The sequence below is a fragment of the Lolium rigidum genome, chromosome 5 (genome assembly GCF_022539505.1).
Source record: "Lolium rigidum isolate FL_2022 chromosome 5, APGP_CSIRO_Lrig_0.1, whole genome shotgun sequence".
Classification (NCBI taxonomy): Eukaryota; Viridiplantae; Streptophyta; class Magnoliopsida; order Poales; family Poaceae; genus Lolium; species Lolium rigidum.
The window spans coordinates 16336728-16364022 of record NC_061512.1 but is presented as its reverse complement, the minus strand read 5'-3'; the positions used below and the strand labels follow the sequence as shown (position 1 = coordinate 16364022).

Below are 27295 nucleotides of genomic sequence, written 5' to 3'. Positions count from 1 at the left end.
GGAAGACGAGCAGAGGACTACCTGGGCCAGCCCATTAGTGCACGCTATGAACGTGTCAATCTCTCTCTCAACAACAACAAAAACAAAACAAAAGGTAACCCGTCCAGCACCTGCACCGAGCTCAGTCGTCTTCTTCCGGTTCCCCGCCGCCGCCGTCCACCCAGATCCCCACTCGCCGCCGCCGATGGCAGCACCCAACACGGCGGCTCCTCGCGCAAGCAAGCACACGGTAGATCCTTTATTTCGACCCCTCGCAGCCTCCGATTGAGTCCCTAACCTCTCTCTTCTCCACCGATGTGTGCGCAGATTGGCCGCTCCCTATCTCCACGGATGGCGATGACGGCTGTGGACAGCCTCACCGACGACATCCTCGCCGACATCATCTCGCGAGTGCCCTACAAGTCGACCTCGCTGCCGCAAGTGCGTCTCCACGCGGTGGCGTGACCTCATCACCCACCCCGACCACCGCGCCAAGATGCCCCGGTCCCCTGCTCGGCTTCTTCTATGAAACCTATGACATAGCCCGCTTCCCACGGAAGGCTCGCTATTTTATCAACGCGTTAGCGCAGGGCTTCCCTCCTCTTGTCGACCCCTCGCTATCGTTCCTGCCCAAACATGAGAGTCTTCACATCTTGGACGGCTGCAACGGTCTCCTCCTCTGCCTCCTCCTCGAGGAGGGGACTGATGCTGATGAGATCCAATATTATGTGGTGTGCAATCCCTCCACGGAGAAATGGGTGGTCGTGCCTTCCACACGAGTGGTCTAGCAGGGCACAAGTTTACCTGGCCTTCGATCCGGCTGTCTCCTCCCACTTCCATGTGTGTGAGCTCGTAGATTCTACATTGCTCGTACGCACGCGTATATACAGGCTAATTCTACCAGTCTCTCGCACGGTCGACACGTGCGTGCTCTAGATTGCCCATGCCGAAGGAAACTTGCTTCACGCGCGCGCTTGGAAGATCAGCTGGCTCCGGCGCCATCGTCGCCACCGCGTCCGGAGCGTCCGACAAATACGCACTTCACCGGGCCCGTGTGACCGGTCAGCACGGCGAGGCGGGAGTGGCTACGCGCCCTCGTCCATTTCGGCGGACCCACCACGCGCGCCCGCCCGCAGGAGGAGTTGGGGAAGCGCAGCAGCTCGGGTGGGTTGCCTTTTCCGTTTTTCCTTTTTCCACGTGGTTTTTTTTTTCTTCTTTAAAAGAGGACGGATTCATCCGAAGACGCGCGCGCGGATGTCTGCTCCTCCGTACAAAAGGTTGACTCGATCGTGTGATGGCTGCAAACGTGACGATAAAAAAAGTATCGATACAAACGTGACGGCCGGCCGGTTAATTAATGTGCGCGCGCTCTCCTCGTCTTGAAACAAACAAACAAACAAACAAACGTCACGGCCGATAATTGCTCCTGTCCATATATACGTCCATCTCTTCCAACACAAAATAATTATTTCTTCCAACAAAATTAATCTTAACCACTCTACACAATAGGGATCAAATACGTACGTACTATGCTAGTATACTAGACTAGAACTATTCCCTACCTCCTTCGGCCACCATTTTCAATTTTCCTTTTATTTACATATTATATCCACATGCTATTTCTAAATACTACATCTAAATTTTGGCAAACCTTCATGGGGGTGTTCACCGTCCACCAAAAAACCGGAGGGCGGTCTTTCAGCGTCGATCAACGTGTGGGCAACTAATTGGTTGGCGACCGACGGTGACAGAGCGGCACCGGCGACTATTGGGGGGCGGTGGCCGGCAATGTCAATTGAGCACTAGGATCCCTACAGGAAAACGGAATGGTGTCGATGATGGTGTGGGTCTATGCCGACGGACAAAGGACGGAGGCGGCGTTGGCTGCGACGACCAGGAGGAGGAGGAGGACTCCGGCGCCTGGTTCGCCCGGCTGGAGGCGCAGGAGGCGACGGACGAGAAGGCGGCGGCAAGGAAGGAGGTCAGGGCCCGGGCAAGGACGCAGGCACGGGCGGCGCGTCATCGTCCGTTCACCGACGACGATGACCAAGACGCCACTTCGTCCGTCTCGAAGCCCTCCACGGACGCGTCGTCCGGCAGTTCCTCTTCCGCGAGGAGGTGACAAGCAAGAGGCGCAGGAGTGAGGACGACAAAGCATGACCTTCTAACAAGAAGGCCAAGAATTAGCTTATAGTTTCTTTGTTTTTAAATTTATTCTCTAGTTTCAATGTTAAATATGTTTAAACTTGTTTGATTCGAGTAAATCAGTACTAGTTGTTTTCGCACTAGCTGTTTTTGCGTTTCAACTTATTTTCGAGTAATCATTCATACAAATTGGGTAGTTCTTCATTAAAAAGGAAAATAATGAGCAAGGAAACATCACACTGGATATCCAAAATGCGTCGGACCGCCCCGACGCAAACGAATAATTCGCGCTCGCGGTCATTTTCGCATCCGCCACGCGACACAAAAGGACGCCCGCAGATAGTTTCAGCGTCCGAAATGCGTCGCCCCGTTGGAGATGCGCTTACACGCAGCCTCCTACTGCCACAAGCCAACAAGGTCCTCCTTACACACAAGGTGTGTAATCGAAGATAAGTTGATTCTTCTTTTTTTCTAGTACAATAAGTTTCCAACACCAAAAAAGTATATCTCTAAAGAGATCTAAGCTCCCAGGGTTGGGAGCCTCTCTGGGCGTTTTGCATGTCGTTATCGCGGGCCCTACATTGCTTCTACCATTTCGTTTGTCTCACCTTTCTGCTCGGACCTTGTTTGCATGAGATAATGGAGGATGCGGCACTACACATCGCTGAGGCGCGAGTGAGCTTCCAGCTGCTGCCAGGTCGGCAAGAATGGCGGCAGCGAGGAGATTCACGGCCTTATATGTTTGTACGTGGAGTGCCTCCCCGCGATCTCCAATGTCCCCTGCACCGCTGCATGTGGAGTTTGATGGCCGTGGCGAGCATCGACATTGTCGTGGCCCGCGCCATGGGTGTGTGGGCGCGGTTGTACGCACCGGCCGCAGCGGCAGGGAATAAGGTTCCCGTGGTGGTTTACTTCCACGGTGGCGGCTTCGGCGGTGGCTCCGCGACCTGGAGCTGCTACCACGAGTTCCTGGCACAGCTCCCCGCGCGGACGACCTGCGTCGTGATGTCAGTCGACTACCGCCTCGAGCCCGAGAACCGCACCCCGGCCGCGTTCGACGACGGGCTCGCGGCGGTGCGGCAGCAGGCGGGGTACCTAATGGGCGACAGCACAGGCGTCACCATCGTGTTCCACATCGCCGCGCGGCTCGGCGAGGGCGGGCTTGGCACTCTGGCCACGCTCTCTGCCAAAGGAGCCATCCTGATCCAGCGGTTCTTCGGCGGCGAGGCCCGCACAAAGTTGGAGAAGACGCCGCCGTAGTCGGCGCTGAGCCTTTCAACCTCGGAGAGCTACTGGCGCATGGTGCTCCCCGCCGGAGCTGGCCGTGACCACCCGCGGTTCAACCCGCTGTCCCGTGGCGCGCCCAGGATGGATACCTTGCCGCTGCCGCCCGTGCTGGTGTGTGTGGCGGAGGCGGGCATGCTTCGCGACAGGACCTGGAGCTGTGCAGGGCGCGGGAAGAGCGTGGAGTAGGCCATGTACAGCGGCGTCGGGCACGCCTTCAGGTGCTCCACACCACAACGACCACCTGTCCCAGAAGTGGACACACATGTAATGCTCGCGCACATCAGGGCCTTCGTCAGCGCTAGGTCCAGTAGCTAACAATCTGCTCGCCGTGTCACGTCAGCTGTTAATTAATTAATCCAGTCTAATCCACAACCGATTTCAGTGTAGTAAGCAGCAATAACTTGCAATCCTCGCCCAAGTAAAGAGAAAAAGGTCCATACGAAACTTTGATTGTTGCATACACTAGCCAGTGCCGTTGCAAAAGCGTTGCCGATCCTAAGATGCTGGTGTTTCACCCCGTGTATATCATTGATATTTTGTCCATTATCTATACTCTACTTGCTTGAAAAGGCGGTGGCTTAATATATAATGTTGTTTAACTTGGTGCGTTGCATCAAGAAAACCAGAAAAGGCACCAAGAACAAATCATCGTGCTTATTTGCACTTTGCAGCCACTGCTTCTGGAAACTTAAGAGGGCTGATGGAGCTTGATATCCAACAAACAGTTATCTAACACAATTTTCAGGGGCGCGTTCTAAATAAGCGCCAGAAGCAGCTGATACAATGTTATTCAAGGCGCTGGCAGTACCTTCTTATGTATAGGGACGGCCGTTCTACACCAGGGCAACCCATATGGTTGAGAAAATTTCTGAATTTAGAAAGATAATGAATTTCATTGAAATTTGTACAAACATAGCACAATTTCTACAAACATAAACTTAGAACATTACAAAAAACTAATCTAACCGGTCCATCGGTAAAAAAAATTAAAACTTTTACCAACTTTACTAAAAGAATTAGCAACATATGTGCTTTGTTCTTTTGTTTTGTTTGTGTTTGTTATTATACTGTTGTTCTTCCAGGACATTTGTTCATGACTGTTTAGCTTTGTATACACATTCACATTTAGTTCGGTGTAATACATGACCGATGCGAGTGATGATCGATTAGCGAGGGTACATATGACACAAAAAAACTCCAACGAGAAAATCAGAGAACGGCGCGACATGACGCGCTAGGTCCTTCTAGTACAAGTACTAAATGTCACTCTTATATGACGACGACAGAGTCTATGGATGGAGAGGAGATTGATACGGTAGATTTTCTCCATGCACGGCTGGGATGAACGTACGGGCCTCCCAGCAAATCCAACACCTTTTCAACGCAAAACATGCCCAAGGAATAAATGCCATTCATCCATCTTATTCTACCCACCTGCATGCTCACGTATCTGCTGCAGGCTACTAACACTCCAACAACATTTACTTCTCTGCCATGTAGATTTGGGAATTTTCTGCAGCAAAGTTATGCCTATTAATTACCATTATTATTTTGCAATTCAATTTTTTTTTGGCATGACACGTCGATCATATTTCTCTCGGGGATGTCTGAATAGCTCATACACTGGCATACAAAAACAGAGACAACATTTGGATTAGCCCGGAATCAATCCAGCTCCAACACTAGCTAGAATACAAAACACAAAACGAGCCAATTACTTCACACACCATCTCTTACAAAGCTCCAATCTGGGAGGAGCCATTACAAACAGCAAAACGGTGACCCATATGCATGTATGCTTCGATTTCGGCATCCAACTGATCATACTGGAGGAGATATAGCCAGCCAGGATTACCACTCAAAACACAGCAAGGAGGATTCATCCATCCTATTCCTAGGCAGCAACATAACCATGCAATTTATCTTCCCTTGCAGCCACCAAACAAACAAGATTAACAGATAGAGGAATCAAAATTTGATGTTGCACACCTCCGAAAGGAGGCGCCTCCTCACCCCGCTACCACCACAAGAATCTGCAGATTTTTATATGGCCAACTAATAGATGCCAGCTACTACCTTAATTGGCTGCCATGCATCTACTCCTCCTTTTCAATATCCTTGCACAAGAACAAAATATGGTCAGCTGATCTAGTAGAGCAAGACTACTAGATGATCAACTCTGTAGTACCAGGGGAGATGGAGAAAGTGAGAGATTACCTGATCTAGTTATAAGGCAGGGGGCAAACGAATTGCACAGGCAACAACTCTTATGCCTCATCACCACCATAGATGGGTAACTCTTCCTTTCAGCAAAGAATCCTCGCTGAGCTGAAAATATGAGTGAGATGACAGCAGGTACAAGAACAATTACAACTGGACACAAACAGACCGTAGAGTTCCACAATACCACTAGTAAATACTGACTAGCTAAAATAGCACTCAATTGTAGATTTTCATCCCAGAACAGCACTAGTTACAAGTTTGCAACATCAACTATGCATATACCAAACAGAAGAAATACTATTGAATCAAATAGTGACAAAATTAACACTTCGGGCATACAATTCCAGCAAACAGCATTCATCTGGTGAAACAAAGCTATTTGACATTTGAGCTAGACATAAGCACTTCAATATAGTAAGGTTCAACAAGTGCAATCAGCCAGAATATAGCAATAGTACAACTCTCTTCAGTAAGAACCCAACCACACCAAGTTAAGCCCACATTTTAAGAAGTGGAACATAGACACAACCAGATCAAGATCACTGAAATAGCAAAATAAGCATGAAGACACAAACATTACAGGCTACCGCCTTTGGAAACTACAGCCATAACACCATTATCCAACATGGGAATGCTACGTATAGCACACAACATGAGGACTGGATATACAAAGCTAGCATTCAATTTATGGAAGATGTGTAACATATTATTATAGAGCAAGCAAATAATGTTACTGCTGCACATAGTAGGTACAGACAATACGAGTACCTCACACAACAAAACAATAGAAATCAATGTATATGTTTCAATCACTGCTGCATCGTACTTACTTAAACTTCGAACAAAAAAAGGCCATAGAGTTGACCTTCTGTGGCTCACAGATGGGAGACACGGTGATGTAGGAGTCGTACCAGTTGAAGGAGGCAGCTGTACATTTGCATGTATCATGCAGTGAATCATCAAATGCACCAACGTGAAGGGAGGCATAAATAAATCATCTCGCTGCGACAGGAGGGGCGCCAGCAACACCTTTACCTAAGCAGATCTGCGGGTGCACTGGCGCCAGGTTGAGGAAGATGACCTGGAACATAAGATAAACATCATTATTGTCCTGACAAGTCAAATACTAGGAACGTAGCAGCCAAAAAGTCTGTTGGTTGCAGATTAGAAATTTAGTGTAAATGATTTATCAGAAGCTTATCACTAGCTTGTTCAGTTAACCCTGTCCACTTCATTTTACCTTTATGTGATTATTACTGTCAGCAGGTTCATTTCTCACATAGGCAGTAACTTGCTTATGCAGCTCACTTGTAAGCAACTATAGCTCTTTTCTTCCTCGTATGTTTCCATCTACATCTACGTCCTGCCTTGCAAGTTACAGGCTAACACCATTGGAAGCTACAGCCATAATACCATTAGCCAAGATGGGAATGCTATGTATAGCACACAACATGCGAACTGGATATACAGACCTAGCATTGAATTTATGGAAGATGTGTAACGTATTACATATTTTAGAGCAACCAAATAATGTTACCGCTGCACATAGTAGGTACAGACAATACGAGTACCTCACACAAGACAGCAATAGATATCAATGCATATTTTTCAAATCGCTGCTGCATCCTGTACTTATTTAAACTTCGAAACAGAAAAATGCACAAAGTTGACCTTCTGTGGCTCGCCAATGGGGGACGCGCGTGGTGATGTAGGAGTCGTTCAAGTTGAAGGAGGCAGCCATATATTCGATTAGGCTAGGCAAAGAACATCCCCATGTATCATGGAGTGAATCGTCAAATGCACCAACGTGGAGGGAGGCGTAACTAGATCATCTCGCAGCAACAGGAGGGGCGCCGGCAACAGCTTTACCTAAGCAGATCTGCGGGTGTTGTATATGTGCGAGTGCACCGGCACCAGGTTGAGGAAGAAGACCTGGAACGTAAGATAAACAGCATTATTGTCCTGGAACATCAAATGCTAGGAACGTAGCAGCCAAAAGTCTGTTGGTTGCAGGTTTGTAAATGATTTATCAGAATCTTGCCGGTAGTTTGTTCAGTTAACCCTGTCTAGTTCATTTTACCTTTATGCAATTATTATTACTGTGAGCAGGTTCGTTTCTCACGTAGGCAGTAACTTGCTTATGCACCTCACTTGTAAGCAACTACTAGTATAGCCCTTTTCCTCGTCGTATGTTTCTGTCTACATCTACGTGTAAGCAAAGCAACACTGAAAATACATACAGGTGTGTAATCAAGAAGCTGCCATTTAACAGGAACAAGACGTGAAATTTCTGATCGGATCTTGTGATCCAGATGTAAAATAAAGAGGGAGAGGTTGTGCTGATAACCTCAGCGCGCGGCCTTCTCCGGCAGCAGCTCGCGGACGTGGTCGTTGGAGACGACGCTGGCAGCAGAAGCCCGGGCGAGTCGCCGGCGAACTCCTTCTCCCGGCGCCCCTACCGCCGGACGCAGCCGTCGCGCCGCCTTGGTCGTCCCCGCAAGCCACCAAGACCACGCGTAGACCTCCTGTTGCGGAACCATGGAAGCAGGCGCGCGCGCGGATCCTGTCGCGGCCTCCCTCGTCTGTGAGGTTCTCCGGTCAACGGGAGGAGGGGCGTCGTGCTTGGCGGCGGTGGACAGGTCTGGGTGACCGGCGACGAAGGAGATGGGTGGTGGGGTGCTCGGCGAGCGGCGGAGGGGCAGGTGCGGCCGGCGTTGAGGCGGCGGCGCCGGGAAGTTGGGGGATGTCGTGGCCCAAAATGCAGATGGCCCAACTCACAAATTATTATGTCGTGGTCTTATTTTTTAATTTGAATTTTTCTCTCATACCAAAAAGGAGAACGCGGGATTCCGTCAATTAAGCATGAGCCTCCTCCATCAAAAAAAAGAAAGCATGAGCCTCCTTTTCCTTTTGACGAGTTTTCATACATCCAAATATCCAATGCAAGGCTAGTCTAGTAAAAATAGAAAGGGTCGTCGTCGCCGAATCTCGTCTTCCTTGCCCGCTTGCCATCCATACACGAAGCCACGTTGAAGAGGCATCTGGAGATGCGTCATCTTCTGGTTGTCCGATGATGAAGGTGTATGGCCTCGATTGTCGGCTTGTTAGATGGGTGGGGCGATCGTTGCCTCATCGATGGATGGATGGCTTGGTGGTGTTTTACGTCATGTCGCCTCGTCGCCTCATTGATGGATGGATGGATGGATGGATGGATGGCTTGGTGGTGTTAGATGGGTTGGGATTGAGGTGGAAACTCCACGTGCATGGCCTAAGAGCATCTTCAATCATGCCCTCTATACAACGTTCGGTGAGCGCGGGGGATCGAGTGTACGAGGCCACCACTAATCACCTCGTTTGAAGGGCATTTTGCCCGTGCTCTGCAATAGATAATATTTAAATTCAGACTTGAATTGAAATTTTATTATATACACGCCGCCGGTCAGGGTTGCGCGCGACGACAACATGAGCCGAGTCTGATGTGACTCGTTGACGGGTGACGGCGAAACCCCCGCGGGCGTGGAGAGGATCTTCGTCGTCCCTTTTCTTTGCTCGCCTCATCCAAAACTATCCTAGCGACAACACCGTGGGAATCACTCCTAATTAACTGCTCACGAAAATTACTCTGTGCTCTATGGAAACTAATTAACTATCCTAGCGAAATAAGCTCCCGAGGCATGCAGCCTGCTACTCGATCTTGTTTCAATTTTTTTTTTGAGAATTCGGCAGGTGAGCTGCTCGATATATTAATAGAAGAGGCATCCGAATACAACGACAAGCGACGGCATCAACAACACGATCAAGCAGGTGGATGCCAAGCCACTGCTGAGAAGAGCTAGGCGACTACTCGCGTGGTGAGGAGATCTTCGCGCCAGCGCGGTCCCAAGCCGCGGCCTCGTCAGCAATCTTGGCGATGATAGACTCGACCGTCGAGGTAGACGCCCGGAAGGTACGGGCGTTGCGCTCAAGCCAAATGTGCCAGAGGACAAGCATGGCCCAGGACCGCACCCGAGAAGCTTCGGCGTTAGGTAACCCCGTGGCCAGGCCGCCCATCCAGTCGACGACCCTGTGGTGCACGTCCCGGGTGGCGGGGTCCGGGGTTGGCGCCGCCGCGAGCGTAGCAACCTTCTCCCAAATCGTGCGCGAAAGGGGGCACTCGACGAACAGGTGCGTGGTAGTCTCGAGGTTGCGCATGCAAAGAGGGCGAAGTAGCCATTTGGCCATTGCCGTGCCGAAGTCTATCAGCCCGTCATCAACCGATTCCGAGCGAGCAACCAAGCGAAGAGCCGACACCCGGGGGTAGCCCGGGGCTTCCAAACGAGCTGGACAAAGGGTGACTCCACCGCGCCCGCAAATTGGAGACGGTAAGCGGAGGAGGCCGAGTAGACACCGTCGCTCGAGAAGCGCCAAGTGAACTTGTCTCGCCTCCCCGGGAGAGCTGCGCCAGCTCCGGCAGCGCTCTAAGGGCCACGAACGACTCCAAAAGAGGTGGAGAGACCCGCGCGCGCAGGTCCTGCACCCAGGTCCCATTACGCAGGGCATCACGCACGCAGCGATGTTTGCGACGCGAGATGGATTCGCGCAATTAGCTAGAGAACTAACCAATCAAAGCCCTACCTAAAAAAACAATCAAAGCCAAACTTGTAAACACATGCACACATGGTGAACGGCCGTTCTCCTCATTTTATCAAACACCACCCATGCATAAGTGTACGCTACTTTTCCCTCAAAAAAAAGTGTACGTTACTGCATTACAAAAACCTCGTACACATCCATCGCCATGCTCGTCGAGTAAAAATAGAACCATTGTTGACTCATCTTTCTCATCCGGTTGCCGTGCGTGCACGGTGAAAGGGCGTTCGGAGATGTGTCCTCTTCTAGCCTTGTCTTTAGGATGTTCGGTGACAAAGGTGTATGGCCTCGATCGTCAGCTTGTTACACGGGTGAGTGCGGAATCCGCATTGCCAGTGTTGGACTCGATGCCTCACCTTCGCCTCTTTGGTATCCCGACGTAATAGAGTTATTTTGTTTCGTCGGAAAAAGACTTGTCGATGGAGTAGCTTCGCCTCGCCGGGTTGATAGCTAGGCCGATGTTAATTGAAGAGGGAGACGAGTGTTGACGTAGGGGTCCATGTATATTTGAATGCCATCGGGTGCGGCGACATGGCTCGATGAAGATGGTGTATAATCGATAGCGGTCCAACTAGATAGGGTTGTGTTTAAATCGGAAGATTCATCCGTGAATATCCATCAAGCTCTCGACGGTACACCGTCCGACATTCAAGGCCCAACTAATCTCACAGACAGCCGTTGCTAGGAAATCTCGCTTCATCAACACCACCCAACCAACCACAAAGGGTGCTTCGGCATGCTGACAAGGAGGCATTGGTGCAGAACACGGAGCTCAAGCAAGATGGAACAAAGGCCAGTCAACTTGTTAGCCTATGACCCTCATCATGTACATATCCACGCCAGATTCGAGTACACATAACGGTGAAAGTGCACAACCAGTCCCGAGGGGATTGGACGTGGAAAAGCAAGTCAAATCCATTTTACTCATCGTTGCATTGCATGTGGTGTGGTCATCCGGCCATGGTCCATGGAAGCTACGCTATACTACAAAGCTACTCTACCATGCTCCTTCAAAACAAACTACTCTAGTACTCCACCATGCAGCAGCGACACGAGATGGTCGGCCATGCATGACCATGCACCTGCGACATGGAGAAAGGCAACGCGTGGACTAGTTCCTCTCGCCTTGGCACACTCCTTTTTCCTGCAGTCTGCCCAGTTTAAGTAAAGAGAAGCCATTTGTCGGGCGTGGAGTTCAGCGCCTAGGCGTATGTGCCGCAAATACTCGCATGTTCGTTTGGAGTTCACTTCCTTCGGTCCGGTGTTCATCATCACAGAGCTGTTACGGCGTGTGTCACCGAAGGGCAGTGGCGTTTGTCGCCGGGAGGGCTGCTCGGCGTGTGTCGCCGGAGGCAGCCCCAACACCCTCTCATGTGGCGTGTGGCATGACCGGACGATTCCCCTCTTCCCTACCTACCGCGACACTCCAGTCATACAAGGTCGTCGTGCGCACCGTCGACTTCCACAATAAGGTCAGTAAAAGTATTTCGGTCCACTATACAAATATATCACCGGAAGCATTTTCATCGTATACAATTTTCACGTATCTTCTTTCTGATACTGCAGCTAGAGGAAGCTGAGAAGGAGATCAATTCGTGGGTGGCGAAGTGGACGAACAAGCTGATCCCGTCCATCATCGGCCCAGACGCGATGTCGCCTCTCACGGACCTGGTGCTCGCCAGCGCCATCTACTTCAAGGGGAAGTGGGAGGAGCCCTTCGACAAGAAGCACACGAAAGAAGACAAGTTCTACCGCCTAGACGACAACGACGTCGACATGCCCTTCATGCGCGGCTTCGACACCCACCGCCTCGCCTGCCACGACGGCTTCAAGTTGCTCCAACTCCGCTACGAATGGGCTAACGGGGCTGGCAGTTTCCCACCCAGCCATCAGCACCGATCTACTCGATGTGCGTCTTCATGCCTAACACACGCAATGGGCTGTGGCAACTCGCCGACAAGATGGCGTCCAGCCCGAACTTCCTACACCAGCATGTACCGAATAGTGGCATCACGGTCGACGACCTTCGGCTTCCCATGTTCAAGCTGAGCTTCAACATGAACATGATCGGGGTTCTCCAGGAACTAGGGCTCAAGGAGGCGTTCGACATAGCCAAGGCCCAGCCGTCTGATATGGCGGAGGACGGTGCAGCTTAAGGGCAGGTGGTTCGAGGAGGCGGGATTCGAGGAGGAGCGTGCGGCGCGGCCGGGGGTATGGAGGGAGGCGGCGGCGGGAGGCGAACCTTAGCGTGGAGCTGACGGCGACGCGGAGTTGGATTCGCGGTGTGTACATGAGTGTGTTGACAGAGAATGGGCTATGCCGCGTGTGGTGGTGCGCATGTTTCGGCTTTTCCCTAACGGGCTATGTCGACGGTCAAGCATATGCCAAGGGGAGCCCTCGACATAAACAAAGAAATTTTCTTTTCCATTTTTCAGTTTATTTTTTCTAAAATATTTGTAATCTCAGTACAGTAAAATATATTAATATAGATCCACATGCAATTTTTTTAATCTTCTATATTTCCTCCACTCGATATTCCCTTCGGTATACGAAACCCTAATCCAGGAGCCCCGCGGATCTACCCCTTTGACCGGCCTCCAATGATAGTTGACCAATGGACTTTTCCCTTCCTTTGTGTTGTGTTAGTTCATGGGGACATGTGGTGGCAAGGATGGCTCCATACTATCTCAAGATTTCATCCGGTTCACCCCACCGGGGAGTTCCACCCTATACATCCCGGAACCGCCTAAGTGCCGTCAGCGCATGTGCGTGAAGTCGGACCCACCCGGGGGTACAACATTAGATCAAACAACACACCACCATGCTAGTGTACACACCATGTGGACACACGCAATTTTTTTGGTCATTCACACCCTCAGAAGCTCGTTTTCCAGGGAAACCCTAATTCGTTGACCACGCGGTCTACATCATTGACTACACCCCAGCATCGATGCCGCGGTGGCATTGTGCATTTGTTTGAGCTTGGTTAGGTTATGGGTACATATGATGGGAAGGATGGGTCAATACTATTTCAAGATTCCATCTGGTTCACCCCACTAGGGAGTTCCACCCTATACGTCTTGGAACTGCCTAAGTGCCGTCGACGCATATGCGTGAAGCCGGACGCATCCGGGGATACAACATTGGATAAAAAACATCCCACCATACTAGTGTACACACAAAAATTGTTGGGTCATTCCCACCTTTGAGGCTCAATTTCCAAGGAAACCCTAATGCGTTGACCACGCGGTCTACACCCCAGCGGTGGTGCCACGGTGGCATTGTGCCTTCGTTTGTGTTGTGTTAGTTCATGGGGGCATATGGTGTAAATGATGGATCCATACTATCTCAAGATTCCCTCCGGTTCACCCCACCAAGGAGTTCCACCCTATACGTCATGGAACTGCCTAAGTGTCGTTAACACATGTGCGTGAAGCCGGACGCACCCGGGGGTACAACATTGGATAAAAAAAACATCACACCATGCTAGTGTACACACCATGTGGGCAGACACAATTTTTTTGGGTCATTCCCACCCTCCGAGGCTTGATTTCCAGGGAAACCCTAATTCGTTGACTGCGCGGTCTACAACATTGACTACACCCCAGCGGCTGTGCTGCGGTGCCATTGTGCCTTCGTTTGAGCTTGGTTAGGTCATGGGGACAAGTGGTGGAAAGGATGGATGCATACTATCTCAAGATTCCCTCTGGTTCACCCCACCGAGGAGTTCCACTCTATACGTCATGGAACTATCTAAGGGCCGTCAACGCATGTGCGTGAAGCCGAACGCACCCGGGGGGTTCAACATTGGATAAAAAACAACCCATAGTGTACACACCATGTGGACACACATAATTTTTTGGGCCATTCCCACCCTCTGATGCTCGATTTCTAGGGAAACCCTAATAAGTTTACCGTGTGGTCTACAACATTGACTACACCCCAGCGGTGGTGCCGCAGTGGCATTGTACCTTCGTTTGATCTTGGTTAGGTCATGGGGACATGTGGTGTCAAGAATGGATCTATACTATCTCAAGATTCACTCCGGTTCACCCCACAGGGGAGTTCCACCCTATACCTCCTGGCACTGCTTAAGTGTTGTCAGCGCATGTGCGTGAAGCCATACACACTCGGTGGTATTGTACATACCATGTGTATACACACAAATGTTTTGGGTCATTCCCATCCTCCGATGCTCGATTTCTAGGGAAACACTAATCTATTGACCGCACTTGTCTACAACATTGACTACACCCCAGCGTCGGTGTCGCGGTGGAATTGTGCCTTCGTTTGATCTTGGTTATGTCATGGGGACATGTGGTTACAAGGATGGACCATAGTATCTCAAGATTTCCTCCGGTTTACCACACCGGGGAGTTCCACCCTATACGTCCTGGACTGCCTGAGCGTCGTTAGCGCATGTGCGTGAAGCCGGACGGACCCTGGGGTACAACATTGGATGAAAAAACATCCCACCAAGATAGTGTGCACACCATGTGGACACACACACTTTTTTTTTGGGTCATTCCCACCCTTCGATGTTTGATTTTCAGGGAAACCCTAATCCATTGACCGCGCGGTGTACAACATTGACTACAACCCAGCGGTAGTGTTGTGGAGCCATTGGCCTTCATTTGGGATTGGTTAGGTCATGGGGACATGTGGTTGCAAAGATGGATCCATACTATCTCAAGATTCCCTCCAGTTAGCCCCTCCCGGGAGTTCCACCCTATACGTCCTAGAACTGCCTAAGTGCCGTCAGCGCATGTGCGTGAAGCCGAACGCAACCGGGGGTACAAAACTGGATCAAATAACACACCACCATTCTAGGGTAGACACCATATGGACACACACAATTTTTTGGGCCATTCCCACCCTCCGATACTCGATTTACAGACAAACCCTAATCCGTTCACTGCACGGTCTACATCATTGACTACACCTTAGCGGCGGTGCCACGGTGGCATGGTGCCTTTGTTTGAGATTGGTTATGTTATGGGAACATGTGGTGGCAAGGATGGATCCATACTATCTCAAGATTCCCGCCGGTTCACCCCACCGGGACGTCCACCCTATACGTCCTGGAACCGCCTAAGTGTCGTCAGCGCATGTGCGTAAAGCAGGACGCATCCGGGGGTACAACATTGGATAAAAAACACCCCACCATGCTATTGTACACACCATGTGGACACACCCAATTTTTTGTATCATTCGCACCATTCGATGCTCGATTTCCACGGAAACTCTAATCCGTTGACCGCGCGGCCTACAACATTGAGTACACCCAGCGGCAGTGCCACGGTGGCATTGTGCCTTTGTTTGCGCTTGGTTATGTCATGGGACATGTGGTGGCAAGGATGGATCCATACTATCTCAATATTCCCTCCGGTTCACCCCACCGGGAGTTCCACCATATACGTCCTGGAACTGCCTAAGTGCCGTCAGCGCATGTGCGTGACGCCGGACGCACCCGGGGCTAAAACATTGGATAAAACAACACCCCACCATGCTAGTGTACACACCTTGTGGACACACACAATTTTTCGGTCATTCCCACCCTATTAAGCTCGATTTTCAGGGAAACCCTAATCCGTTGGCCGCGTGGTCTACGACATTGACTACACCCCACCAGCGGTGGCGTGGTGGCATTTTGCCTTCATTTGATATTGGTTAGGTCATGGGGACATGTGATTGCAAGGATGCATGGATCCATACTATCTCAAGATTCCCTCCGGTTAGCCCCTCCCTGGAGTTCCACCCTATACGTCTAGAACATGCCTAAGTGCCATCAGCACATGTGCGTGTAGCCGGACGCACCCGGGGGTACAACATTTGATCAAACAACACCCCACCATGCTAGTGTACAGACCATGTGTTCACACAAAAGTTTTGGGGGCATTCCCTCCCTCCATTTTAGCTTGGTTAGAAAACGAGCAAAGAAAGATACACAAACTAATAGAAAACCATATAAAATAAGGATCACAAACATATTGAATTTAAAGAAGTAGACACACAATAACGACACACTTAAGGACTAGAACCACACCCGAATCAAAACAATTAAAAGAATTAGACCCACACATGCACAAACCAAAACACTTAAAGAACTAGACCCACACATGAACAAGGAACTCGACACTCGGTCGACAAACGATGAGCTAGACATCCGGACTCGACACTGCCATTACTCAACACACACATACTAATTAGTTGTCGAAATCTTCCTCCTCGCCGGTGGTGTCCTCCGAAGCGGTACTTGAGAGGTTCCTCATCCACTCGTCCATCATCATGCAACCATGTCGAGGCCTCTGCTTTGGCCCACTCCGCTTCATATTTGGCCCTCCTCTGCCGCTTCCCCGCCCTCTTCTCTCTCCTCACCGATTGCTTCACCTTCCAGAATGCGTGTGTGGCCTGGACGTCTTCGGGACAGTCTCTACGCCACTGCACCATGAACTCGCTCGTCCGTCTCGGCGATAAGAATTCGCCGCCGACCATCGATGTACCGCCGCGCTTCCCCTCTAAGTGAAGTAGCGGCTTAGGAGCGCGAGACCCGACCTCCGGGAAGTTCATTTTGTTGCGCGACCGGGCAAACCTCCATGCCGCATCGTCGTATGTGCGGGAAGTAGCATCCTTCGTGTAGAAGGTGCCGAGCCACACGCGCACAGCGCTGGCGGTGATTTCAGCCGCGAAATGGCCCGCATGCTGCTTGCGAACGCCGATGAAGCCCGTGTTGTTACGACGACAAGGAGCCATCTCAACGGCAACGAAGGTCGGATGATTCTGTGGTGGTGTTGGAGGAGAGAAGTGCTGCTGGTAGTGTTGTGTTGGAGGAGAAGACATGGCTACATGTAGGGATGCGAGGGACTGAAACGACGGGAAAACTTGGCGGGAGAGAATGGGCGTGAGAAAATGGCGGGAAAACTTGGCGGGAGAAATGGCGGGAGAGAAAGGACAGGAGAGAAACGACGGGAGAGAAAGGGCGGGAAATTTTGGCGGGGAGAAACGGTGGGAAAAAATTGGCGGGAGAAAAAGGGCAGGAGAGAAAGAGCGGGAAAGTTTGGCGGAAAATCGGGTTGGGAAAAGAAAAAAAACAGTGTTAGGCTATGCCGACGGTGGCCCTCGGCATAGGCCTTGGCTGTGACGTCATCTGGCGGGAGATTATTATACATAGAGGCTTCACATTTAAAAATCACAATATATACCCATAGTATAGGACAAATACTTAAGGCGTATGGGTTGACAGCCTGTCATGTGTTAATAAAGCAAACTATGTAACACTTTTCTTTTGTTTGCTTTGATGGCCTGTTATCTGACCATGATCACGTAGCAATGGAATCGCTATGCTCAGTGCCAAAGAAAAGGTGCATGAGATATAGTACATGTACATGTTAAGACACCCATATGCATGCACGTACGACTCAAATAAATTATTAACCTCCAATTAGTTAGCTATAATGAGGGAGGATTGACTCACGCACCATTTTAGCAGATAGGAAAACAGTAGATCCATATCTCCGCGATTAGAGTAAGTTAATTAAAGCAGTTTAATTAGGCAAATGCAAATCAATTAATATACAGATTTGTGCCTGTGCATGCCGCGGTCAGCCCTCCATTGCTTCTCCCTAAAACCCAGCAAGTCTCCGACGATTTCATCTGATGGCTGCCGCTACACCTCGCGCCCGTCACGCGGATCGTGCTCTGATCCATCGTCTCCCCGCATTCTCCGCTCCTCATCCCAGCTCCAACTGCGCGCGCTTGCTCTATATAAATAAATCCCCTATGCAGCTATGCTCTTCATCCTTCAGTGTCGCCCCATCCTTCCTCCAAAGACCTCTCTCTTCCACCACATATTCCATCATCTTGAGCTCATGAATCCCATCTAGTATCTTGCTGCTGGACATAGCCATGCGCATGGAAGGGTGAGGAAAGGCCATGCCGGCAGACAAACGTGTGCATGCTCCTTAGAACTATGTGTTTTCTTGATCCATCTTCATTATGATTTGTTCTGGGTATATTGATTAGTAACGCCTTGTGGTGCAGCGGCGGAACAGATGGCGCTAGGTACTACTGGAATTGAAAATGGAGATGCAGGCAGGCATACGTGCGGCTGTCCTCGCCGCCGCCGCGAGGGCTGTCCACTTGCCAACCAGCGTACGTAGTACGGGTTCCTTGTTTTTTTCTACGATCGTCTCTTGTTGTGTCTCCATTTATCTTGATTGGATTTTGAGCATCAGCTACGCAGGAGATTGGATCCATATACATATACCGGAGAGAGCTTAATGAGGCGTCAGTAAATAAATAGCTAACAGGTAATTAACTGAACTTTGTAAAGTCTGAACTTTGTGAGCTTCCATCAGTTTTAAAACTCAATGTCCATTAATTTGAAGAGCGTCTGACTGGATCTTGAGTTCAGCTATGTACGATTACAGTGTGTGTGTGTTTAAGTCATCTCCATGAGTTCCAAAACTAACACGCAAAGTCATGTGGTTCCCGTAGCTCTGTAACCTGGACATGCTAGTAGGTACTCTAACTGAACTTTCTTTAGAAGTCTGAACTTAGTCTCATCATTGATGCGTTGTAAAAAAATGATGCCTACACCAAAAAGAGAGGCTGCAGTCAGTCATTTTGTGGTTCACCTAGTACATAGAAGAGATTGCATCAATTATCCTAAATGTTGCTGTTATGAGGCACTTTGATCTCTGAACTTGATAAAAAGAAAAAGACTCGACACAGCTAACTTGAACGTCATAAAAAGAAACGCTGCGTGCTGGTCCTCTGTCTCTCCGTCTCCCGCGACCGCTTAATCTGGCCGGAATGCGTCCAACTCTGGTGACACCTCATCTCCCCCAGTCCCGGCCCACCTCCCCTCCGCCCCAGTTCCCGCGTTAGGTCGATCCAGCCGCCCAAGTCTCGCCGATGAGAGGGGCGGCGCACCTAGGAGCCAAGACGTCGCGGCGGCTTGTTCGACGGCCGATGGCCGGGTGGGGCGCTCGCTTCAATCTTCACGACGGAAGATCTACCGCGGTGACCTCGACGCCGTTCAGGAGCTCGTCGAATTTTCCATCCCAAGGTCGCTGGAATGAATTGCTGCCTGATGCATACGCTGTTTGGTTTCTGCTTTTTCTCAGCATTAGGTGTAAAATATTCAGCTCAAATCTATTTACTTTGGATGCACAACTCTGTAAGAGCCTTTTTTTTCTCTCTTTAGCCTATATTTAAATGGAGAAGTTTATATCACCAAGATATAATTTCGTCTTTATGTTGATTGGATTGAAGGTGCCACATTTTCTTTGCACAATCAACCTGGGAAAAACCTTGCAAGAGTTGCAAGGTTATGAGGTTTGTAAAATCTTCTCGTTTATTGAAATTCCTAGCATCTATTCCTTATTTTCTAATTGATTGTTCTATTTCTGTTTTCAGGTGTCAGTAGGAGGCGTACATGGAAGCTCCACTTTTCAACCGCAAGGCCTTGATGTTGCCGTTTAATAGCTCATCGATACCGGCATCCGTAAGTACCGACTCTGCGCACGCTCAAATGGATTGATGCCTAATGGAGACACTTTTTGGTTCTGCATTGTTCCTCAGAATTAGGTGTATTCAGTCCAGCTCTATTTCATTTGGATGCACCAATTTGTTTAGCACTTGCAGCTTAATTAGACCGAGAGAAAGATTTTAGTGATATGTCTCATGCTTTAGTTATCTCTCACTTTTCATCTTTAGGCCCAAATAAATTAAGCGGTGGAAATTAGTCGGTTGTTTCTTTATCTCTGTGTGCTTAAGTTGGAGTGGATGATGAACCATACATGCTTCATGAAACCTTATTCCTTACAGTGCTAACTCATGAAGCCTACTTTCCATATTTCTCTAATATTCACTCCCTGGTTTGTGTACTATTTGAGCCTTTTTGTCATGGTTTCAAATATGGATAGCTGCTTAAATCTTATTTGCTGGGTAGTACACATTAGTAAAATTATGTGTGAAAAACTTTAATACATCTTCATATTATGTGTAAAAATCATTTCTTATATATATTTGTGCATCTTCAGATGTTGTTGGCAGTAATCACTACATTATGACTAGTATAATGCTGTAAAATTGCTAAGCTACTGAATTTTGACCAATTGTGCTATTGACGTGAGATAAAAATCAGGCTATGGCATGTCTTTCGCCTAGTTTGTTGTGGCTGCTATTTACTTAATTGGATTTCTGCTGTTAATTACTGTTAAAATACTGCAAGCTGCTTACTGTGTAAGTATATGTACTTATTTCGTGAGTCATGTAATACTGAATGGTGGATACCTTTTTGAGAAAAAGTTCCACACATTTGAGACTTTGACTGGCTTAGCCTTCTTATGTCAGCATACGTAGTGCTCGCTAGGCACATTTGCTGGCCTTGATCCTATTTAATATTGCAAATCGTTTGTAATCATTTTTATACTCTTGCTAATAGAGGTGAACACGTACGCAATCACCACATCGGTTTCAACGAGCTACAACTCATGTAATTCATGCACTTCTTGCTCTATGCTTCTTCAGTTAGAGTACTATTTGCCATTCATACAAGAGTAGTGGTGCTCTTATTTCTGAACGATCCATTTCTTTTTTGGTTGGTAAGTAGTGTTTATGCTTCTATATCACTCTGTCCAGCCATCACTGGATTGTAGGTTTAGTTTTTGAATTATAAACAAACAAATTGCATGTATATTTAATTGTAAAGCTGTTGTGGAACAAATTCCCTCATATGGAAGCGTTGAGGACATCTCTGGTGGAATCGAACCTGATTATTGTGATTAAATTCCCTCCTGTTAATGCATAGCTAATTTAGTTGATGTCTGTTTGCTACCGGAAAAGCTGGCGATGCTAATAAATTAAAGGCTTGTTTCTCAATTGCTGCCTCAGCGCTTTCACCTTGCTAGGCTTGAGGGCTAATGCTGCTACTTCCTTCCTTCCTTGGATGTACTTCCATTTAGTTTTATATACTTCAGTGGATGGTAATGCATGCTCCGTGATGATAAAATTATTAAGGCTTGTTTCGCAAAACATTCACAATTGCTGCTTAAGAGTTTTCGCCCAGCTATTAGATCCTTCCTTGAATGTATGAGGGCATATTTAAGCTCAATAATAATTTTGTTCCACATTAATTCTGCAAACATAGTTTTCTCCTCTCTCATTTTTTTTGGTCTTCACCTTTTTTATGTTTCTCGTCTGTATGGCGGATAATAAATTGGCTGGACAATGCTGAAAATCAGTAACAAAACACACCATCTGTCTCGACAGGTTTTGTGCACAAAATCTGACATTCGTTCCTGACATTTCTGCAAAATAGAACTTTGTTTCTCTAGTATTTGCAATGTCAAAATTATCTGTTTTTTTCATGCTTGTCTAATGATAAAAAACTTAGTAATCATACCATCTTTCGGGATGGGTCAGTCGATATGTAGCCAGGCTGTTATTCTGCAATTCTGAGACCAAATTGAACATTTTTTAACGATTCACAAGTCGTGAGAGTTTGATCATTTCATTGTGTTCTTGATTACTCGTTTATTACGTGGTTCTCCCATTAATTCTTCATTAGCCTTGATCTTGCTAGTGCATTCACTATTTCTTGTGGACAGTGTTTTGTTTGGACAGAGATGAAAAACATGAACAAAACACCATCTTTCGGGACTGATGGGTACATTCCATGGCCATACTATCAGATAGTATTCGGGGCCAAATTTAACTTGTTTTCCGTTTTCTTAAAAATGTTGTTTGTCAATGTTCATTTTTTGTCTGTCCTGTGGCCGGTAAGCATGTGTTCACGTGAACAGGTTGTAATGATAACCTATATGAAATATTACCATCTTTTTGGAGCTTGCATGCTTTATCATCACCATAGTCACCCATGCGCAATGTAGCTCCAGCTTAAGCATGCCTATAGTCCTATTATTGTTGCATCGTCTTTGATATTTGAATTGAAGATGCAAGTAGGCTGGACTACTTGTGTATGATTGTCTTTGTAAGAACTATGAACCGGCATACATATGTTTGGTCAGTTTGTAGTTTGAACTCACTTTTGGATTGTAATAGTATCCTTTGGAAAATGTATGTGAGTAGTAATATGTTTTCGAATATTTTGTTTCAGGTTTCCAACCTCGCAGAAGCCAATGCTCATTTAGGATATTTGACACCTAATATACATCTCTTATTTATATTCACTTCCTGATATTTTCCTTTTGCTGGCAATATAGTGAATATCCAAGTTAGTTCTTCCTCCTTGCATTGTCATAATCAGAAGCACTTGGCAATTTTGTAGTCTCTACTATGATATGCCACAACCTCTTAAGTATATTGCTATAAAGGAACAGAAATATGTTTGCCACTCATCCTTTCATTTATTAGTACTTTCAAAGAATAACCAAATAGGTAAATGACCATGCTGTTTCATAGGTAAACTTGCACTAGTGGAAAATAGGCCTTATGTCGCGGGTCGTAAGACCCTTTTGTCGCGGGTGGCCAGTCACGACAACGGAGGCGCGACAAAAGGCCCAACCTTTTGTCGTGGGTCGCTTACCACCCGCGACATAAGGTCCACCACGCGGGTCGCTTGTTTTGAACTTTTGATGCTTTATCTTGACTTCAGTCTGTTCTAAGCTAGTTTTTCTTATGGACTTCTTGTATTATTGATAGTTTCTTTCCACCCTTTTACTCCGAAAACTGAGGAATGCCTTCCTAGCTATATAGCCTTGCAGCTGTAGGTATGTCATATCGACTTGTCATATTTTCAGGCGACAACATAGCAGCTCTGGTACATGTGTTGGAATGGTCTCCAGGACTGAAATGTGATTGTTAACAGACCCATCTCATCGGTCTCTCATATCGTCACTTCATATATAGTTCATGCCAGCCTTCCATGGTCTCATTGTCATGTACTAAAGCAGAGTAGGTAAGAGCAGTGTCCTTTCCTTCACACTTGAGTTGTATTATTATGTTGTTGGTAAGTCGTGGCAAGCTTGCTTGTTTTTGTGGATGTAGTTAGTGCTGTTTCTAATATTTTAGTGGTTAATTAGAACTTTGGCCTTATGGAATCTTTTGGTTCTTGTCATGTATTCTTTTGTCGCCGTAGCTGTGAGTTTTGTTATCGTTTCTCGGCAATGAACATTCTGTCTCTTTCAAGGCCATGATGTTTTTCATCTTCATGCAACTAGCACTGTTTTTAGAGGTGCTACAACTAATTGATCATGATGTTCTATAATTTGTTTGGTTCGACTTCAATACATGCACTCTGATTTTTTATTTCGCATTTTGATCATTATGAAGTAACTGATTTAAAATATATATTTGATGACGAACATTGTTAATAATAGATGTTAAGAAAAGCTAGCACCAATCGCATGGCTTTAGTCATTAGCTGAAATTGTTGACTTGTATTATGGTGTAATTTTAGTCTTTGTATTTGCATGTACACTAAGGTGGTTTTGGTCTGCAGCAAGTGGTGGTTCCAGAACATGCTCAAGGACTGGCGACGCCGCTATGCAGGAGCTCCTCGTCCACATGTGTACAACAGCGGCTACGATGTCAACAAGAAGAATGAGCACAAGGTGAGCACATCCATTGATTTCATTCTAGATTTTGGTGGAATCTAGTGTGGAAAGAGCTGACATTTACAAACATATAAACCACTGAGGTCAAACAAGCCCAATTCGGATATTAACTTGCTAAGACAACTAGTTGTTCTTGTTGCGGTCATCAGAGTGAAAACTACAGATTTCAATGTTTGTGTTATGTCGCTAAACATCAGATGTAGTTTCTTTGTGCTGGAATATTTTCTCTTATTCTTATGAAACGGTGAATGCAGCTGGAGCAAATGGTGTTATTCGCCACAATGGCGATGATGTATTATAGGATGGTCTTGTTGTGCCCGTCATCGGTGGAAGCCTCTGTTGTGTACCTTGCTGGGTGCACGCTGAAGAAGAACCAGATGGAGGTGATAAGGTCTGGTTCCTTTTATTTGGTTAGTAGTTGAGAAGAATGCAAGCTCGGGTTGCATCTTGCTTGTTTGTTGCTGCATATTAATGGCAAAGAATGTCGTATATTTTTATAATGTTGCTGGTGCTCTGTTTTCTTGTGAGGAATCTTTGTTGCAAGCTGAATAACAAAAAAAAATAGTTTGTGTACCTTCTAACCATACTTGCATCTATTTTTGTATGAAATTAAGTGACAACATTTTATCTGGCTTTCCGAGCTAAATGTGAGACACCCGTTTTACCCAATGTGTTTCATTTCTTAAATTTATTCTTGAATATTAGTCATAAACAACATTTGCTTTTGTCACGTGCAAATATTCTGCCTTTGATCATATCCTTGTGGTTTTGTCTGGGTTGCAATACCATTTCATTTGTTTAATTCGGTGTGTATCTTTGTGTCTTTCGTCAGGCGTTCTTATTTACTACACTTGCTCTTGTTGATATTCTATAGTAGTTATATATTATTCTAACTTTATCATGATAGTTCTTCTCTGGTTGTTAGAAGCTATGCAATAGGATCTATGATTGGGTCTAGAATTATGTTTCACATACTGATAGGAACCTTCGATTATATATTGTGATTAAATTCCATCTTCTTAATTCATAGCTTATTTATTTGAAGTTGATTTGCTAGTGAGAAAATATGGGGATGATGATGGTTTATTTCTCAAAACATTCACATGTGCAGTATAAGGGCTCTTGCCTTGCCAGGCTTGAGAGCTAATGTTGATAACTCCTTCTTTGGTTGTCAGAGCCATTCTTATTTTCCTAGTTCATATTGTTTGTTCTCAATCAAATTTAGTAGTCTTCGTAGTAATTTAAATTGGCTCCTGCACTGCAAATGATGATGAAAGTAAGGCTCATTTCTCAATACATTCATATTTTCCGTGCTAGAGGCTTTGCCCTGCCGGGCTTTAGAGGTAATGTTGCAGATCCTTCCTTGGATGTCTGATGGAATTCTAGACATATATATTCTATCTCTTTTTTCATTTGGTTTTATTTACACCATTGGATGATAGTGTATGCCCAATGATAATATACTTAAGGCACATTTCTAAAAAAATCATAGTTGCCGCCTAACAGCTTTCGCCCAGCCAGGCTTGAGAGCTAATGCTACTAATCTTGCATTGTATGTCCGAGCGGATATTTCAGATCACATATCAGTTTGTTCCATATTATTTCTGCAAACTAGTTTTCTCCTCTGCCATTCTTTTTGGTCTTGACCTTCTTTAGTGGTGGATGCTACATATTTTATGTGTTTTGATGAGTTTTGTTTTTGTTCCTGTTATGAATCATTTTTACGGGACTTGGAATGAACCTGATCTACATGTTTACCTCAAGCCAGAGTTCTCTTCATTCATAAATATATTTGCATAAGAATGAAAATGAAGCACTATTTTGTTGGATGTGCAGGAAATGACGACTTGTAAAGAGATGTGAGCGCACTTATCTTTCTAGTTTTGTTTGCTTAAAGTATACTAGAGGCTCAAATTTTGCGTTTAGAATTTACTTCCTTTGTAGATATGATATCTATCATCCCTCATCTCTGGAATGTTTCCAGAATGATTTCCTGATGGGATTGACTACATTCTTGTTTCCTTGTTTCATGGTCTAATTGAGATTTTGTTTCTGCTCAGATTGCAAGATAAGATCCTCTGGTATGTGAGTGTAGGGGTGGCCGCGATGTGCGTCCTTTGGTTGCCAAAAGCGTGGGTGGTCATTGATGCCTTGATAGAGCGAGGAGGCAGTCATGTCGCTGGTTTAGGTGGCCCAATGTATTCTCTGCTTCCACTCACCGAATGTATCACTTCTTGTGGTGGCGGGGCTCGAGATGTATGAGAAAATATCGGGTAACAACCATTCTCTTTGATCTCCTTAGTCTTAAATCTTTTATTCACTTCTTTTGATTTTGGTCATGGAAAAAGAGTGTACATCAGGTCAACACTACTTGGCCATAATAAAGTGAGTATTCCCTATCCAACCAAACTTAGTTCCAGTGAATAGTATTTATTGAACAAAAGGGATGTACTTTGAAGAGAAGATATGAGGATTTTGGTAATATGAATTAGTTGTTTGACGCATTACTAAATTTATAAGGAATCTTGTTTGTTCGTACCTATGAAAAGTTTAAATTGTATGTTACATCCGTTGTCGTTGTTCAGAGTACAACAGATCAACTAGATGCCTAGATGATATGCCGAGAATACATATTGAAGTGTATAAATTTACTTGCATTGTAGAGTTTTATAGGAGTGGTGTTTCGGAACATGAGAGCATATGCTCCCTCTATTTTGAAATTCATCTTACATATATTATGAATTTAAAAAAAATTGAAACGAAAAATTGGCACGTACATCTTCACGTGCTACACGCTCACAAAGTTATTTCATAAAAAATGAACTTGTAATGTGACGTGTGTAAAAAAGACAAAACTCAGTACTAAAAATAATGTTGTTTACAAGATAAATTTTCTCTTTTTTACATAGACCATAAAAAATATTGATTTTTCGTGGAACTTGACAAATGCACATATATTATGGAGATGTACATGTAGAATTTTTTGTCAAAATTTTTCGACAACTTGAAATATAATTTTTTGATATAGGAAGCATACGCACCCGGGAGCCGAATTGAATTTCTGGAGTTTTATCTGCTAATTACACTGATCATACTCAATCATCATTTCTTAAAGCTAGAAATATTTTCACTCATGCCAGTTTGGAGAAAAAGACTTCTTGTTGCAGTACTCCCTCTATGTGGCAATGCTCAGTTAAAAATATACTTGCGCTAATTATAGATTTTGGGGAATGGTACCACAATATATGATTGCATATTGTTCCTCTTAGAACATGTGCAGTTAATCTTGATAAGTTTGTCAAATATAATGTATGACTTGTCAGTGGTTCTTATTTGCATTAACGTACGGCAAATTAACTCAAACCCTCTGTTAACTCTAATGGCCATGGACAATGGTAACATTTATGCAGAAAACTAAATGACTAACCGACAAGTCTTTGTATTAGGGA

General features: G+C 46.3%; 1 non-coding gene and 2 pseudogenes across 1 annotated transcript; all 3 read left to right on the top strand.

The window, feature by feature from the left end:
* The first annotated feature begins 2763 nt into the window (after positions 1 to 2763).
* Positions 2764 to 3597, top strand: LOC124655664 (annotated as a pseudogene).
* A 7876-nt stretch (positions 3598 to 11473) lies between these two features.
* Positions 11474 to 12419, top strand: LOC124655663 (annotated as a pseudogene).
* A 9222-nt stretch (positions 12420 to 21641) lies between these two features.
* LOC124658630 lies at positions 21642 to 21734 on the top strand. The gene has a single exon (XR_006989337.1). It is a non-coding gene; the product is annotated as a small nucleolar RNA SNORD96 family (small nucleolar RNA).
* Positions 21735 to 27295: the final 5561 nt, after the last annotated feature.